Consider the following 17038-nt stretch of genomic DNA (forward strand, 5'->3'; position numbering starts at 1 on the left):
TGTTTTGCAAGGAGAGCAGTTATTGAATTTGGATTTTATTTATTACTTTTTACCCAGAAATCAAAGCTAACGATAAATGCTGATGGTCTCAAGTTCCTTAACTGTCATTGAGTAAATCTGTAATGCTCTAATAGGGCTGGAGGAAGCCTGTCTTGGTTGGAAAATTTAATTTGATGCTTCTCTGTGGCTGTAGCAGTAAATATTCCTGGGTAGGAGGTGTCAGAGTGTTTAGCCTTATTACAGGAGAGAAAGCACACGAGCAACAATTCTGACAGCCCATATAGACTTTCACCCCAACACAGCATCTACTACAGCACCAGGGTGGCAGGAGCAATAATAAATCATCAGCTCAGACTGGTCATCTGGAGCAGATTCCTTTTAAGCTGCAGCCTGTCCTGCTCCTATTAAAGTCAGCTGCTGTTCTCTGCCCTATTTTTTGCCATTGATGCAGAAAATGGACTTTTTCAGCCTTCAGATAACGTCTGGTATCCACAGCGCCAGATGCACTTTCAGAACTGTGTTTTACTCCATCTGGCTGATGTACTGTCCTTAAAAATGAGGGATGGGTCATGTGGGCAGTGGGTGCTGTTACAGCACCTCCTGCACCAGACTCTTCTAGAAAAAAGCTGAAATATTGAGTCTTCTGAGCTCTCAAAATGATACTGAGAGCAGTGGGTAAAGTTCAAGAGCAGAAAAGCAAATCAGAAAAACTGGCTGCTGCATAGTTCTCACATGTGCTGTAGGGACTTGCAAAGGCAGGAGCACAGTCAGGTGCCAGAGCTTGAACGCTCTGCTGCTGGGACTTTTGCCATTTTCATGGATGTTTTCCTGCCACATGAAACCCTCATGGTGCCATGAGCCCATTTGCCAGTCCAGAAATGAAAAAAAAAAAAAAGAAGCCAGTTTTGAGTATTTGTGGTATCAGAGGATTCACTTGGATGTAAACCATTGTTCTGATTTTTAAGTACAAGCATGATAAGAGAGAAAAATGAAAAAAAAAGAAAAAAATGGTCTTGTTTCACATTAGACATAGCAAAATAACAATTTCCACTTGCTTCAAGATTTGTAGCAAGGCATTTCAGGGATAGTTTATCCATGAGCTGAGTGTTAAAGACCAAAAATTGTCCTTTCTCCTTAGGAACGGATGCTTAAACTGGAAAGACAAACAAGGGAGCCCATATCAATGCCAAAGTCAACCACCCTGCAGCCTGCCTAAGGATACTGGGATTCCTCACTGAGTAGTTGCAGTATTTCTCCCTGTCATGTATGAACACCTTTCGCCTGCATAAAGAGTGAATTTGGACCCCATTGTGATGGGAAAGTTTCTAAAAGGATAGGGGAAAAAAGAAAAAAGAAGCATATTTGTTTATAGGTGGTGTCAGGAAAAGAAATAACCCCTGCAAGAGTGTCTGGGTTGCCAGGGCGATGAAGGTGGCATTTTCCAACTGCACAAAATGTACAGGAAACATAAAACCCAGCAAGGAGAAATGTATCATTTGTGCTGAGAGTCTGTTATAGATGTTCTGCAGGAGAGTGTAACCTCCCATGACTCCTTTCCCTCTAATGCAGGATCACCCCTGGTATTCCCATCCAGAAAGACCAGCTAATTAATCAGGGCCCATCATCAGTGTTGGATTATCCTCTTGTGTTCCCATTTGGCCACAAGGAATTGGCTTCTTTTCCAGGGTAAGAGGAGTTGAGATTTACACAGATTTGTGAAAGAGCAGATCTGTGGGCTGTTCACTGCACTCAGTGAACAGCCTCTACCACCTTCTTGGACAAGGCAATTTATCTGAGCAATGGGTGGAAGGATGCAGAGGGCGAGGCTTGGCCAGGAGTGCCAAGATTCATTTGATCTCCTGTGTAGAAGCACATAATTTCTAGCTAGATTCAAAGAGGAGCATTACAATATCCAAAATTGTAATAGTTAATCAAGAGGGAAGCTTCTGAATGTATTAAGAGTTTCAGGGCTCTTCTCTAGATTTACTCACTATTACGCTAGGGATTTGTTGCAATATTTTCTTGGGTGGCAGGTTTCATATTTCCCTATGAAGTTTCTGTTTTGATCATTTCCAGAGGTAAGTCGCTTGGTGAAACTGTCACTGATCCTTATCCACGCTGGCAATTGTCATGTTACTCTAAAAGCTTTTTGAAAAACTGTGAAGGAAAATGATTGTAACAGTGACCCACGGCTGCCCTGTCCCAAGCTGACTTTGCAGCACTGTGGAAAGGAGCCTGAGCACAAATGAGCTGAGCTGCACTGCCCTGAGCCGCCAGCAAGGAGCTGAAACCCAGCCCTGCTTTCAAATTCTTCTCTCTGTGCTTGAAGACAAAAGGAAACCAAGGGCAGAAAGAGAAAATAGAAGGTTAGCAGAAAACTTACAGTAATAGCAGAAATATTTTCTGTATTAACAGAAAAGAGAAAAAAAATCTCAGTTCTGGAGAATAGATGTGCTCTGTGTTGGACTCATTCTGCACTTCAGCTGCAGGCTGAGGCTGAGCTGTGAGCAGCAGGAGAACCCCTCTCCAACATAATCCCATTTCCCAGCACCACTTGCATTCTTCCCTATGCCATGGTCATTCCCTGCTTGGCTGTTCCTTATCTCATCCCCGGATCTCCGCACAGAGAACCCTCCCAGTCATTTCGTGACAATTATGAGATGGAGATTTACCTGAAAAACAACTTCTATTAAACAATTTTGGCCCCTTTTCCCACACTGTGCAACCTTTTTTCACTTGGGGCTGCTTCTGGAAGCCTGGCATCTCTGCAGCTTTTATAGAACCATTACTGTTGGAAGAGTGAACTTTTCCAAAGGAAAATTGATCCTTATTGTTCGAAAAATGGACTTCTATGCTTGTCTCCTCCATGCCCACATTAATTGGGTCTGAAATAAAATCATGGTTCCCTCTTCAATACAAAAACAAAACATTTCTGAGTAGAGGAGATATTGGTGTTGCATGGTCTGGTTAATTAAATAAATGGGATGTTTTAGATTTCCGTTGTCTCCCACCATCCCACCCACAAGATATTTCAAAGACTCAAACAGAAGTTGACTGTCAGGGCAATAGATTTTTCTTTTTTTTCTTTCCCTAAGGATAAACTCTTCTATTTATTTCTCTCTCCAGTATTTGTAATTTGTATCAGATACGTCTTTATCATCCATCCCTAACACGTTTGTCTGAAATTACCAAGGGTTTAAACACCGGTCCATGTGAAGAATGGTTCTGTGTTGAAAGCAAGATTAAAGTATCCCAACTGAATTGTGTTCCCACTGGTGATGCAGATTTTCCCTGGGAATATGGGTCAGGGAAATGTAATGTCCTTGTAAGGACAGCCTTGTAATGTCCCTGAGCTGGTGGAAGGGGCAGCCAGTGCATGCACAGGGCATGACAGAGCTGGGTCACAGCAGTGGCTCTGGCAGCGCTTCACTCCTGAACTTGGATACTTTATGTGCCTTTAATCCCTCTTCATTTCCATTTCATCTCTGTAAAATCAAACCAAGAATTGTCTTCTCCTCCTTGCCCGGCTTTGTGCTCCATCCACGGGCAGCAGCTCTGCAGTGAGCAGACATTCCTGAGCTGGGACAGATCCGCGTGTGCGTGCGGGCGAGTGTGTTTAACAGATTAAGTTAAAAACAATCTTCACCGCTTCATTTAACTAAAGCATTTTTCCAGACAACTTCCTCTGCTCGAATGTTCCTTCTAATTATCATTTTCCCTTTACAATATGTTGTGTCATGCTGCTTAGGAGAAAGCTCATAGAGAGAGGCAGCGCTGGGGTTGCGAAGGAAATATGTCCTGGCTATTAGGAAGTTCAATGAAGCGCTGACTTTTATATCATCGTGTAGGGATGGGTGAAACAGTCCAGAAAAAAACACCGCCAGCTGAGCAGCAATGCAGGGCTTAAGAAACCCCTCTGTTTCACAATGTTTTTTTAAGGTTTTTCCATCAGTTGCAAGATTATTTTTCTCCCTCCAAGTGTTTCATCTAAACTGATTGGTCTTGGTGGTGGAATCTGGGTTGGGTGTGGAATTCCAGCCTGGCCAGGCTGATTGCTTTGTGCCCTCAGCACCAGGGGCCTGCTCTGCTCAGGAGGAATGATTTGGAGTCATGTTCATTTGCTCTCATCCCTTTTCTGTGAGGTGTTTGCAGCTGTTAATTTAACAGTTTAGTGCTTCCATCTTCCATGGGCAGGAGCAGCCGCGCCAGTGTCTGAGACATCGAAACTTCATTTCCAGTAACAGGACTTGGAGGACTGGGAGATGGCAGGAAAATGCTTTTGCTCCAGTGAACAGGGACCACATGGTGGGCACAGAAGTCAACAGAGAGAGATTTAGTAAAATGAGCTTCTGCCAGCTACAGCTCTACAGGGATGAAACAAGAAGAGGAGAAGAGCCATGAAAGCAAATCCATCTTGGGAGAGGTTTTCTGGGGCAGTGTCTCTGCAGTGCCAGGGGAGCTCAATTAGCCCAAACAGGGAAAACATTGGGCATAATCTCTGCTAATGCAAGCAGGGTGTGTCCCTAAATACCCATGAATTCAGGATTTTTCTCACACATCAAGCTGAGCTTAGGACAGACCCCATTTCCAAGCAGAATTTGCACCAAAGTGCTGTAGAAGAAAGAGTCAAAATGCTCTATGGCACCTGCTTGTGGAAGAAAATATATTTCCATTTTATATAATCTGAAGGACTGATAAACTTTATGGTCATGAAGTTATACCTAAAACTTCTTAGCCAAAAGTTATTCATGAGTCAGTATCACAGAAGTTAAAAGGAAACTTTTCAGTGATTTCAAATTTTGGTTTTTTCCCCACTTCTTTTATTGAAAAATAAATATTTTGTTTGATTGTTTTCAGCCTTTGTGATAACTTGTCAGGTCTATTGTCAGGCTGTGGAAGAAGTTGAAAACTTAATCATTATGCTTCTTATTTTTATTTTGAATGGTATTTATTTAATCTTTGTTTCACAAGGTTTTTTACCTTATAAAGGGGACGTCATCCTCCAACATTGTTGTAAAATTATTTTCTAAATTCTAAATTTTCCATTGCAAACACCTACGCTTGCCACGAGAAGTTCTCCCTTTTAGCACCTCTGCTGTGCTGCTCTGTCATACCTGCGCTCTGATTTGAATTCTAGGAAAAATAGATGTACCCAGGATTTTTGTGTTAATTGTCACTTTTCATTTTGCTTTATTTTGCTAAGCCATTCCACAGCATTTGAACAACATTTTGTGCAGTGAATTTTTAGCAGCATCTACTAAAAACCAGCAGCAGTTGGAAAGATTGTACAATTCTTGTTGGATGCAGCTCAAGGTCTTTTACACCTCCCTGGAAATTGTGCTAATCTTTCTGTTCTAGGGCGCTTTGCAGGGTATTTGCACTTTCAGACAGGTAATTTAATCCATTCCCTTTGCTACCTGATCTCCTTTACTTCCCTCTGTAATCACTGGGGAGAAGGAAGAGCTCTCAGAGTGTGACTTGGAGCAGCTAAATTAGGTTCCTGGTTGAAAGGCTGCTTCACAGCATTCAGGCTGCTTCTCCTTTAATTACAGAGTCAAATTAGCCCAGCTCATCATCTCAGGCTGGCCGGTGTGAATTCCTGCCTTTCCACACTTCCCTGTAGCACCCAACAGAGAAAATCTCAACTCTTGAGTCCTTCCACAAACACACTCCAGATTCCTCTGTGGTTTGCCACACCAGGCAAAAGCAGGAGAGTGTGATGCTGTGAGAAGCCCCTGTTTAACAATGAAGTTATTCTCAAGAAGCCATTGCACAGCCTGGTCAGGAGAATGTGCTGGTGGCTCTCCAGAGATGTCCAGGCTTCCACAGTTCCCAACCCAGCCTTCCAAGAGAAGTAACTTAGTCTTTCTCAGTTTTGACATCCACATTTAGGCAATGTGAGGCCAGGTTGGACGGGGCTTGGAGCAAGCGGGGTTACTGGAAGGTGTCCCTGCCCATGGCAGGGGGTGGAACAAGCTGAACTTTAAGGTCCCTTTCAACCCAAGCCATGCTGGGATTCTGTGAACACTGAGTTACAATCCCCTGAGTCTTCACTGATTCGACTTCAGTTCCTGCCCTGTCCTACACTGGAAAATGCCAGTTCAATATTACTTCAAAGCTCAACAAGCTTGTCATGAGGCTCAGTTCCTGGCTTTATATATTTCTGCATTTATGTTCAGATGCTGATTTCCAGGCTGCTCATTAAGAAAACCCAATGACCTTTTCAGAGTCACTGGAATATATGGGTTTGTCCTCTTGGGAGCTGCTGCCAGGGTTGTTTAGGATCTCAGCATTAAGAACGTTGGTTTTCCCTCTGATGTGCTTGGTAGCTCACCCTGTGCTTTCAATATCAGTGTGTTATTTATTGGCAATTCCTTATGCTTCTATAATTCTCCTTTGAATGGTCATTTGCTTTGCTGGCCAGCTTTTTAGTCCTGAGATCGGTGATTTTTCTCATGGCCCATAAAATAAGAAAAGTAATTTTGTACTTTATTTCTGCCTGGTGGAAATCCATATCTGGAAAAGTGGAGCAGGCTCACGATTCGTTGGCAACTTACACAGGGGGAACTCAAACTGCAAAATATTTTTCATAAATAGGTGTGCACTTTTTTAAAGAATCCATGGGATCAGCAGACTCCTCTAGGTTAGGTAAATAATCCCTCAAAACAGAACTGTGGTGTGAATATTTTAGGTTGCCTGCTCAGACAGATGCAGTTGCTATATGAGATGTGATATCTGATGGGAATTTCCCTAGGCTTTATTGATTTGGATTATTTTCGAGTGTTTATAATATCTCAGTGCTGTTCAGATGCAGTGGAATCCAAGCATGAAGCTAAACAGCTTCTCCAATATTATCTATTTATCCATCTTCTTGACAGACAAAGGACAACCTTCTCCATTCAAGGACCTGCTCCTGCCTTTCAGCTCTGCTAAGTGGTAGGTGCTGTGGGTTTTCTGAAGTGGGGGACCTCGGGGTCGAAGGAATTCAGCATCTAAAAGCCTCTCCCAGCAGAAGGAAGAGGAGATGTGTGGAGAGATGATGAGTCACCAGAGAGGCTGGGGACAGCCTGGGCAGAGGGGACAGGCAGGCTTGTGTACAGCAGCTTATTATTTTTAATGTCACTTTTCCCTGACAAGCTTTTATTTTAATGGACGATAAAATATTTGAAAAGACTGATTATGCAGTCTTGGCTGCTTAAAATTTTCTCCACGTTGACCATTGTGCTGATGAGTGTCTGTCACATGAAGGAAGAGCCAAAAGCCTCAGCTCTGAGTGGGGAAATGAGAACAGGGACCTGAGGGAGCACGTGTGTAGCTGGGCTGGGAGCTCAAGTGCTGTTTTGTGTACCTGGGCTAATTCTAAGCTTTGGAATGACTGTTAGACTTGCTCATGGGAAACAGCTCCCTTTACAGAAATATTCCTAGAAAGGGAATGTTGAAACTGAAATCACACCCCTTTCTTTTTCTTTGGAAACCTACTTCTAAGGCAACTGCTCATCCCAGAAGAAACCACAGAGATTCCAGGTGGTCTTTGCATCTTATTGATGCATCTTCAGAGCAAGCACTGAAGATCCCAAGGAAACTGCTCACTGGCAATGTATCAAGTGAGAATTGTTTACTGAGGCTATCCAGCAAATAATTCTAATAGTGAATAAATAAAACAAAATCACCATCTGCCTGAGGATAATTGGAAAACAGAACCAGAGGCCAAATTCACAGAGCAGATTATTCCTCCAGCTCTGTTAGGAATGCTGAATGGGAGCTGGTCATACTATTCTTTCTTCTAGACCAAATAACTTTTAACTTCCATGAATGTCAAATTAACTCCCAAGCACCTCAACTGATTACAGACACCTGAACCTGTTCTTTAGTTAACCAATGTGTTTACACACCCATTCAGGTTCCTTATGAGGCTTTTTCATTCATGAACCCTGGAGAAATATTTTTTTGCATTTTCTACTCAGTTCTGTTTGCTATTCTGTTGACTTTGGGCACTTCCAGGGATCCAGGGGCAGCCACAGCTTCTCTGGGCACCCTGTGCCAGGGCCTCACCACCCCCACAGGGAAGAATTTCTTCCTAATATCCAATCTAAACCTACTCCCTTCCAGTCTGAAATCTTTTCCCTTTGTCTTCACACCTCTCCTGGTCCTGCCTCTCCCTTTGTGCCAGTGCCAGGATTTGGGCAGCGGGTGGGATTCTCCAGGTCCTTTTTCTATTACTGGTGTTGACTTTGAGACTTATTCTGGTGATGAAGTTGCATATTTTATTTTGGATACCAATTAATCCTGACTTAAACGCCACAGAAAAAAACAAATCTCCCAGTTTGAGATGCTTTGGGATTCAATCTCATAACTAATCTTATTGAAGTTTATGGATTTTGTGAGTATGCCTATTACTCAAGGTTTCCTCAAAGCCTGGGTCTGGTATTGAATGATGAGACTTCTGGGAAGAGCACTCTGAGTCCTTTTCATGCTTCTTTTGGCATTATAACCTGAGATGTGTATTTTTAATTTTTTGGGTTTTTTTACATCTGGGTCCAACTTCCAGCCATGATTATTTTTATAGAAGAATAGCAATACTCATCTCAACTCCAAGACTGCAGAAGCTTTGCTTTTTGGGGAAAATTGCAAAACTTTCACTCTGACAAGGCAAAACAAATATTCAATAACAAAGGACTGTAATCAGAAACCTCTTGCTTGCCATCAGCCAGCATTAAAATTGAGTTGAAATATTTTTGCCCTCAAGGTGAAAAGGCAGATTACATTCTGCCATCAGCACCAGTGTTTCGTGCCTTAGAAGTCAAACATTTGGCCCTGTGACTGCAGATAATCATTATTTTATCACTGATATCATATAATCTGTGTCTGCTCTATAGATTCCATTGCAATGGAAAACTGGAACAATGCTTTAATAGTGTTGACAGCTATGGAAACCATATTTGATTACTTATGGATTCTGCTCTTAATATTTTGTCTAAGCAAAAAATAAGATTACTGGTCACAAGAAGAATTAGAGGGACAGAGGTTTTCATATTCAGAGGAATGCTATAACTTGAGGAAGCATAAACTGGGAATTCTTGAAAAAAGAATTGGAATATATAATATATATGTTGGAATATGTAAGTCAATTTGTCAGATTGACAGGAAAAAAAAGGCGTTTCAGTGATCTGGGAAGTGAAGCTCCTCTCATGAGTTTAGAATTAAAGAGGGAAAAAAACCCTACCCCTTACCCAGTGCTTATTCAAATTTATCTCAACAAAGTGAGTAATAAACAGGAAGGTAAACATCCACTTTGGCAGCCAGATGATCAACAGTAATGATTATTTCATTTCATCATTACTTCTAACATTTAAGCAAAGAGAAAGACTTTTACTTTGTCTATTGTTTCTTTTAACAGCAGTTTTGCTTTGTTTCCTGTCTCTCTTCTTCTTGAATATTTAAAAAAATCTTACAGCAAGTGGCTTCCAGGGTTGCATTTTGCATTAAAAACATAGACTTTTATTTGTTTGTCTAATTTTCTGTTCACTTCCTTTTCATTGCATGAATTGGAAGGTGACAAATGACTCTGTGAAGGGATAAGAGAAAAAGCTTCACAGTGACATTTAAATTTGAACCCATGCTTGATGGCGTGCGGATGATTTAAATACATGTCAGCAATGCACAGCCTAAAAGCAGATTTTAAAAATGCTTTTGCTTCCTTTATTGCTGCTTTAACATGCATCTGGAGAGTGCTACGAGCCAATGGAGCCATTGTAAATAAGCTGCAACCATCTTTTAAAGCTTTTTTTTGTGCTCCTCAGGTGAGAGGCGTAGTGGGGGTTATAAATAACGATTAGAATCGGAACACTTATTATGCAGATGGAGTTGGCTGTGCTAAAGTCACCTCACAGGCCACACTCCTGACCCTGTTCCCAGGTTTGCTGGTCAGCAGGGGTTCCCAGCCTGTCAAACTCCCATAATTCAGAACTCCACATCCACTGCCAGCAAACGTATTCCTCCTTTCTCTAACCATATGCAGGGGCAGAGCTGGGATCACCAGAACTTCAGGTAAATTACCTTCTGCTATCAGCACGTGCTCCACACGTGGGCTTGACCTCCTTTTGTCGATCTCAGAAAGGTCTGCATCCTTCTCCAGCTGCTGTCATGCCTAAATCCGGGAGTGCTGCTCTAATATCCTCTCTTTTCTTGTTAAGAGTAGGTTTGAATTAAATTCAAGCACAGAATGACCACTGACATTTGGGAAAGTTTGGACCCCTACCAGCCTGTGATGGCTTGGACCTCATTTGATTTAGTGGTGAAGCAGAGAGGTGTGTGTTAATGCTATTGCTCACTAGCAGAGCCAAAATCAAACTCGGAGGTGAAAGCCCTCCAAATCCAGGGCTGTCGATGTTTAATTGGCACGAAAACCCCAAAGTTCCCTTGTGGTTTATTAGGTGCTGATCCACTGTGGTTTATTATGGGCTGATCCACTGTGGTTTGAACAGACTTTGCAGACTCTATTTAACAACCTCTATTAAATAAAGACAAATTCAACGATTAAATGTCTCAGGGTACCTTGTGTGAACTTGCTGAGACACTAACGGTGTGAAATCTGAATATTTCCCGTGAATTAACTGATACAAATATATGATATGATGATGTCGAAGAAGGAATAGTTCAACACCTTTTTTTCTGTAACTTCCCTTTGGGGAATGGGAGATGGAAGGGGAAATGGCAGTTGTGTTTCAGGAGGAACACAGAGGAAACCGAGCAGCAGCATTTCTGCTCTGCAACCTCTGCACGGTGCCTTGACCCCCGTCTGAGAAACACAAGCCAGGAAAAAAAAGAACCTTCAAATGTTTTAATTTTTTTTTTTTTGGTAGTGAGTTGGATTGAGGGTCAACCACTCTCCTGTTCTCCCTCCCCTGACCCTGACACATCAAACAGCTCAGCTCTCTCAGTGCTCGCCTGGACAGTGATGGTTCCTTGTCACACCAGAGCTGCGCTGGAAAGGCAGCAGCTGTTTTCAGCAGGTGTTTTCATCCTTTTGTTTTGATTGTGAAATATCTGTCTATCAATGTATGTATACTTACTTAAAGTGAGACTCCTCACTCATTAACTCAGCTAGTCACCCTTTTACCTCATGCACAATACGAGAAAGTTCATAAGCCACAAAGTTACCTCCTGTCCTCGTTAGATAAGAGCTGGCCTTTTCTGTCTTTCGACATTTTACACCTCTGTCTCTGCTCCCAGATCATCAATTCTATTTTATTGCCTTTTACTGGTACCATGCTGAATGCTACCATTGGAATTTTTGCTTCTTATGCCTGGTTAGCTCCACATGATCTCCAGCAAAGACCTTTCCAAATCTCCACTCTTATGTCCAGATTTTATATTTCACAGCCCTTTTATTCTCCAATTCCCTCAGTCTCTTCTCTGTCAGTGTTATTCCTTCATCCATGCTGCCACTGTTTTGGACACATTCCTCTCCTTTTCCCCAGACTGCCTTTCCTCTCCTCTGTCAAATCCATCATTCCCTCCAACAGTCCTTTCCATCTCTTTCCCTTCACCTGGGTCTCCCCACTCCCTCCAACCCTCAGCTATTATCTAGCATGCTGCTTTGGCTTGTCTGACTTCGCTGGAAGCTCTGCTGGGCACAGACTCTGTCTTATTTCAAATTATTAATGGGGTTGGGAACCCCAGGTGGGAGGATGAATTTCAGGTTTCCAGGGCTGGATTGCAGAAATACAGGATCACCACTTGAAGGCTGTTTCTCCTCCTCACTGAGACAACTTAGGATATGTTTTATTGGTCCTGAGCATCCCTTAGAGCAGCAGAAGTGTCCACTCACACGAGGGTTATTTATTTATTCTAGAGATGGCTCCACCATGGCATTGCCAAGCCAACTACAGCCAGCAAAGGCAATCTGGCCCAAGACTGGAGCAAAACCTGCCAGGATGGCTTGGGCAAGCAGTACTGAATCTTTGGGCATCTGGGCCTGTGGATGGAGTGAGGAGCAGCATGGGGAGCTGCACACAGATAATCGGGAGGAGCCAGCAGCCAGCCAGCTCAGGGTGCTCCAGGGAGATGCTGCAGCAAATGGAATTGGAAGGGGTGAAGGTGGCAGACAAAGGGAAGAGCCTTTTCACAAACACAGAGCTTGAGGTGGCTGTTCCACTCCCCATCTGCTCAGCAAACCTGTGGTGAGCTCAGCAGGACTGACTGGGCCAGAGGTGCTGAGCAAGGAACGTCACACCCCTGGTGTCACCAAGGAGAGGCTGAGCCACACACACACACCGTGGGACAGACCTGTGTCACCAGGCTGGGACAATGTGAAGCCCAAAATGCCTCAGTCTGCTCGCCACAAGAGGCTTTCTGTCTCTGGCTCTGCACTGGGGACTCAGAGCAAGCAGAAAGAACTGGTGCAAGATGTTATGGAGGTGCTAAAATTCCTTTTTTTCCCCCTGAAAATGCACGCTTGGTGCTGTCTGTCTGAATGCCATTGAGAATCTGGACCCAAACACATCACACACGAAAGGACAATTTGGGACAGCACAGGAGAAAGATTCATAGACTTGAGGGCCAGGAGGGACTATTATCATCTAGTCTGACTTCCTGCATAATACAGCTCAGGAAGCTTCAGCTAATAATTTCTGCATCAAGACCATAACTTCTGTTTGAGTTATAGCATCAATTTTCAAGAGACATCCAGTCTTGATTTAGAGAGGATAAACTTTGGGTTCTTTTTATCTGTCTTCCAGTGTCTGAGCCTTGAGGGTGCACTCACATCTGGTTTTGAGCTCTGTCTGAAAACCTAAAGGCTCGATACTAACTTATCAAAAATAAATTAAATTAAAGCTGAATTTTTTGCGGTGCCTTTTTTTTTTTTTTTTCACAGCCATGACTTGGGGCTTTAAGCACTACACCCCAAAATTTGAAGCTTCTGATAAGAGCCCAACTTCTAGCAAAAGAGTTATCTCCTTCCCAGAGATAAACTGGATTAGTGGTTTCAGAAGGCAGCCCCTGTTCTGAAGATTTCCACCCAAGAGGAGGTGACCTGGCAGGCAGCCCTGGCCCCCTCATGCAGCTCTCACATCCCGCCCGAGATCCGACTGGCTTTTGATCCAAAGCACCCAGAGCCGCTGATTAAAGAGGCATAAAAGGGTCTGAATAAAAGGAAGGTTAATAGATGCTGATGTGGGAGTAACCAGGGCTGTCACGGAGCGATTAAGCTGCCGGATAATCTTCCACCTGGAGCTGTCAGGCCGGTGTCTAATGTTTCATTCAAAGAAGGAGCTCTACATTCCTGATGAGTAAATGACAGAGAAGTTTCAATTAGAGCTGCTCTGTGACTCAAACCCTGACATAACCTGATGGTTTACTTTCAGTTCTCCCGCTGTTCTCCGGGGGATGCCGACCCGTTAATAACACCTTTTAGGATGGAGGGGGGCTGGCTGCCTTTGATTAGCGGGTAGCCATCAGTGGGGAGGCAGGGCGCACCTTCCCCGAGCCGTGAATTGCCTTTATTACAGACATTTGGATGGGGCAGAAAGGAGCTCCAAGCTGCTAATTTGAGGGAGCTGGTGCTGTTATTACAGCCGTGCCCGGGGAGGCAGGGGCGGGTTTCTGCAGCGCTGTTAATGCTTCTCCATCCTGGCCACACACCAGGGCGGGAGGGCTCAACCTGCAGAAAGGTTCCCCTTCGCTTTTCCGCGTAATTCAAAAACAACACAAAATAATTTGCAAACTCGGCTTGCATTACAGCAGAGTGCCCCAGGCGAGGGCAGGAAGGTAAGAAAAAACTATTCAGCTTGACACAAAGCATTTTGCTTGATTGGTATTTCTTGTTTTGAATTTAGCATGAATTAAGAAGTGGTTGAGTACTGTGGAAACAAAATGAAAGCTTTCATTTTGGGCCAAACAGAATGTTTCGGTTGATTGAAGATGAGTATTTGCTCCTTTTCTCTCATTATAGTGGAAAAATATTTCAGGTCAACACAGAACAGCTCTTGTTTTGTTTTCCAAATGAACTGAAAAACCCATTACACTCACAGCTGTACCTGCAATATCTCGGCTACTCTGCTCCTGAGGTCCCCTATGGAGCTGTCAGCAAAACATAAGACAGATTAAACTGTATTTTTTTCTTGCGTGTTCTTTGCTCTTGTAGAGAGGAAAGTGAGCCACACCTCACAATCTTGAACCTCCCTTTGGATACCACCGTACTCTGACCCTTGTCTCTAGACAGGGTTCAAGTGAAGCCCAGCATTTTTACCCTCATTTTTAGTGTAAAATAATATGTGAGTGGATGTGGCTCACCCCTGTTACTGCAGGCCATGGTACAAACAACCAGCCCAGGAGAGTCCCCAAGGCATTTTTGTTCCTTGCTCTGTCTGTCCTTGGGTCCCTGCTCTTGGCTGTGCTCCGATGCAGCTTCCCGTGCATCACCAAGCTGCACCTTGACATCACTGGCTGTCAAACCCGACCAGGACCCGATGCAGGGACTGGGTTTTCATGCTGGGACACGTGAGGTTTCTTTCATGGACTTGGAAGGACAGATTTATTAGGAATTGCAGATTAAGAAAAGATTGAGAGCTTCCAGAGTGGCTGGATTTGAAGAAAACAGCCTTTGGTGCTGTGACTTAGGAATGTTTGTATGGCACGAGTGTTTGGATGCCCCTGCAACCTGTGCACGGCATGGGGTGGGGAGACTTTCCCAAGGGGTGTTTGTTCGGTTGGAGAGTGGCCACAGGTGCAAAAAGGTGATTCAATAAAGGAACTCCACACAAGCAGAGAAAATGACATGTTTCACAGGTATCCATCTCCCTTTGCATTTCGGCGACTCTCTCCTTGCTCTCCCTTGTGACTATCCAGAATACTTCAAGCTGCTAAGTACGCAGAGAGCTCTTTGCAGCAATTTGCACCCAGCAAAACCCTGCAGGAGCCCTCCGTTTCTCATGCTAGTGGGTAACAACACGCTCCTGCCTCTGCTGAGCAGCAGAGCTGCTGTTGCACCCTGTGCTGCTCTGCCTTGTGCCATCTCCTGGTTAATCCCTCTCCCTCTGCCCCGGAGGCTGCAGCGCCGGCAGTGACTGATGGTCTTGTGAACTCACTGTGAGCTAGGTGAAAATCATTTCCCCACTCTGTTAAACTTGAGAAAAATGGATCTCACGCTGTTTTTGCTTCTCAGGGAGCAGTCCGGTGTGTATCCACCGCGTTTCCGTTCGCCTCAGTGCAAAGCCATGGGAAAGCGGGTGGGAAGCACTGCCGGGTGTGAATCTGTGGAAGGTCCAACTTGGAAGGTGGGCATGAGCACAATTTTCTTTTCCTTTGGACTGAGAAAGCCCAGCCTGGCTGAGAACAGCCCCGTTATATCTCTGTCTCTCTTTTCAGCACTCCTTGGCTCATGCCCACCACCAGTCCCTGCGTGCAATAAATCTCAGTGAAGAGGAGTCAGTTCTGTCTGAGCTTTGCTTTCTTCCCCATTCGTGCTCTGCAAAGGGACACGTGGGAAGCGGCACCTCTGAGCTCGCTCTGGACCTCAGGAAATGTTGCGAGGAAGGAGCAGGATTTTCTGACTCACTCTTTCCTCTTCACTGGGCTCTGGAGGCTCCAGCCTGGATTTATTGCCTTGTTCTCTCTGCTATCCATCGGGCCTCACTTTAATGAGCACTCAGAGGGTCATTTGGAATTACGTGGCTGTGCAAAGGGGCACAGCCTCAGTCTGAGGTTTAAGAGCAGAGCCCCACTGCTGCAAGACTTGTCCCTACCACAGCTTCGACTCTGTGGACAGCACTTGACATGTAAAACCCAGTTAGGAAAGTGGATATATTTTTCCTAGCTTGTAATGATGCTGTGCATCTGGGAACAAAACTGTTCTGTGAGCTTTCAAGTTGTCAGGATGGACTCATCTGGGAAAAGCAAAATTTGGAGCAAGTGTGCTGTGGACTGTCTGGTACCTCCTGAGCCTAATCAGTGGAAGGGACACAGCCAGGGACAGGGATTTCCATTTGCTCAACTCATCCAGAGCACGGAAAGAGGGAAGAGGTCCAGGGTCTGGCTGGCATCTATATTTTCATTTTGACTACATAGGCATTTGAATGACAATAAATACCAAATAATTCCAGTGATAATTTCTGGCTTCTAGTATTTTTAGAAAGCTATTTGTAGAAGCAGAGGCAGAGCTGAGAGCTTCTTTCCAACAGGCTCCTGGAGACTAAAACCTCTCACATGTTTTGGAAGGCAGCAGTAGGAAATGCTTTGTAAGTTTTATTTCTTTTCCTCCCCCTCTTCTCATGTCTGCTCATGTTACCTTTATCTTGACCCTCAGAAAGGCTGCCATATTTTTAGTTTCTTACCTCTCAAATGCCTCCTGCCCTGCTTTTCATGTCTAGGGCTGCATCTGCCCCATTGATCTCAGAGAGAATTGTGTCATTCTATCTAAGGGATGCACGTTCAAAACCAGACCCACTGATGGAAAAGGCTTGTGCACCTACCACGAGTACACCGGGTTTTTTGGTATCCCACTGTGCCTTTTCCCAAGGCGTGCTTCCCTTCTGGAGTGAGTGTGCTTCCAGCATTCCCACACATTAGGGAATGAGGTCTGATGACATAAAATGAGCTTTGCTGTCCTCACAGTGTTGATGCTCTTAGAAATATCCTGTGATGAAAGGTCTTGTCCCTGGATACGAGGTGCTGCTGTTTCTTTCACTTTTCAGCTCCCCCAGGCTATGCACTGCGTGTACCCACTGATGGGTTCAGTCTTTGGGATGTGCTCATAATTTTGGGGAGGGGGAGAGGCACTCAAAGGATCTCAAGAATGGAAATCACAGAATTATTTGGGTTGGAAGGCATGGTTAAAGCCCATCTCATTCCAAACTCCTTGCCAAGGGCAGGGACACCTTCCACTAGCCCAGGCTGCTCCAAGCCCCAGTGTCCAGCCTGGCCTTGGACACTGTCAGGGATCCAGGGGCAGCCACAGCTTCTCTGGGCACCCTGTGCAGGGCCTCCCCACCCTCACAGGGAAGAGTTTTTCCTAACATCCAATCCAAACCTCCTCTCT

The 17038-nt window shown here is 44.4% G+C and overlaps 1 long non-coding RNA gene across 1 annotated transcript; it reads left to right on the forward strand.

Moving 5' to 3' along the window:
- The first annotated feature begins 13530 nt into the window (after positions 1-13530).
- On the forward strand, positions 13531-16330 carry LOC138121076 (uncharacterized). Its single transcript, XR_011156073.1, has 3 exons — positions 13531-13770; positions 15167-15278; positions 15370-16330. It is a non-coding gene; the product is annotated as an uncharacterized lncRNA (long non-coding RNA).
- The last annotated feature ends 708 nt before the right edge of the window (positions 16331-17038 follow it).

This window comes from Aphelocoma coerulescens, chromosome 20, assembly GCF_041296385.1.
Source record: "Aphelocoma coerulescens isolate FSJ_1873_10779 chromosome 20, UR_Acoe_1.0, whole genome shotgun sequence".
Lineage (NCBI taxonomy): Eukaryota > Metazoa > Chordata > Aves > Passeriformes > Corvidae > Aphelocoma > Aphelocoma coerulescens.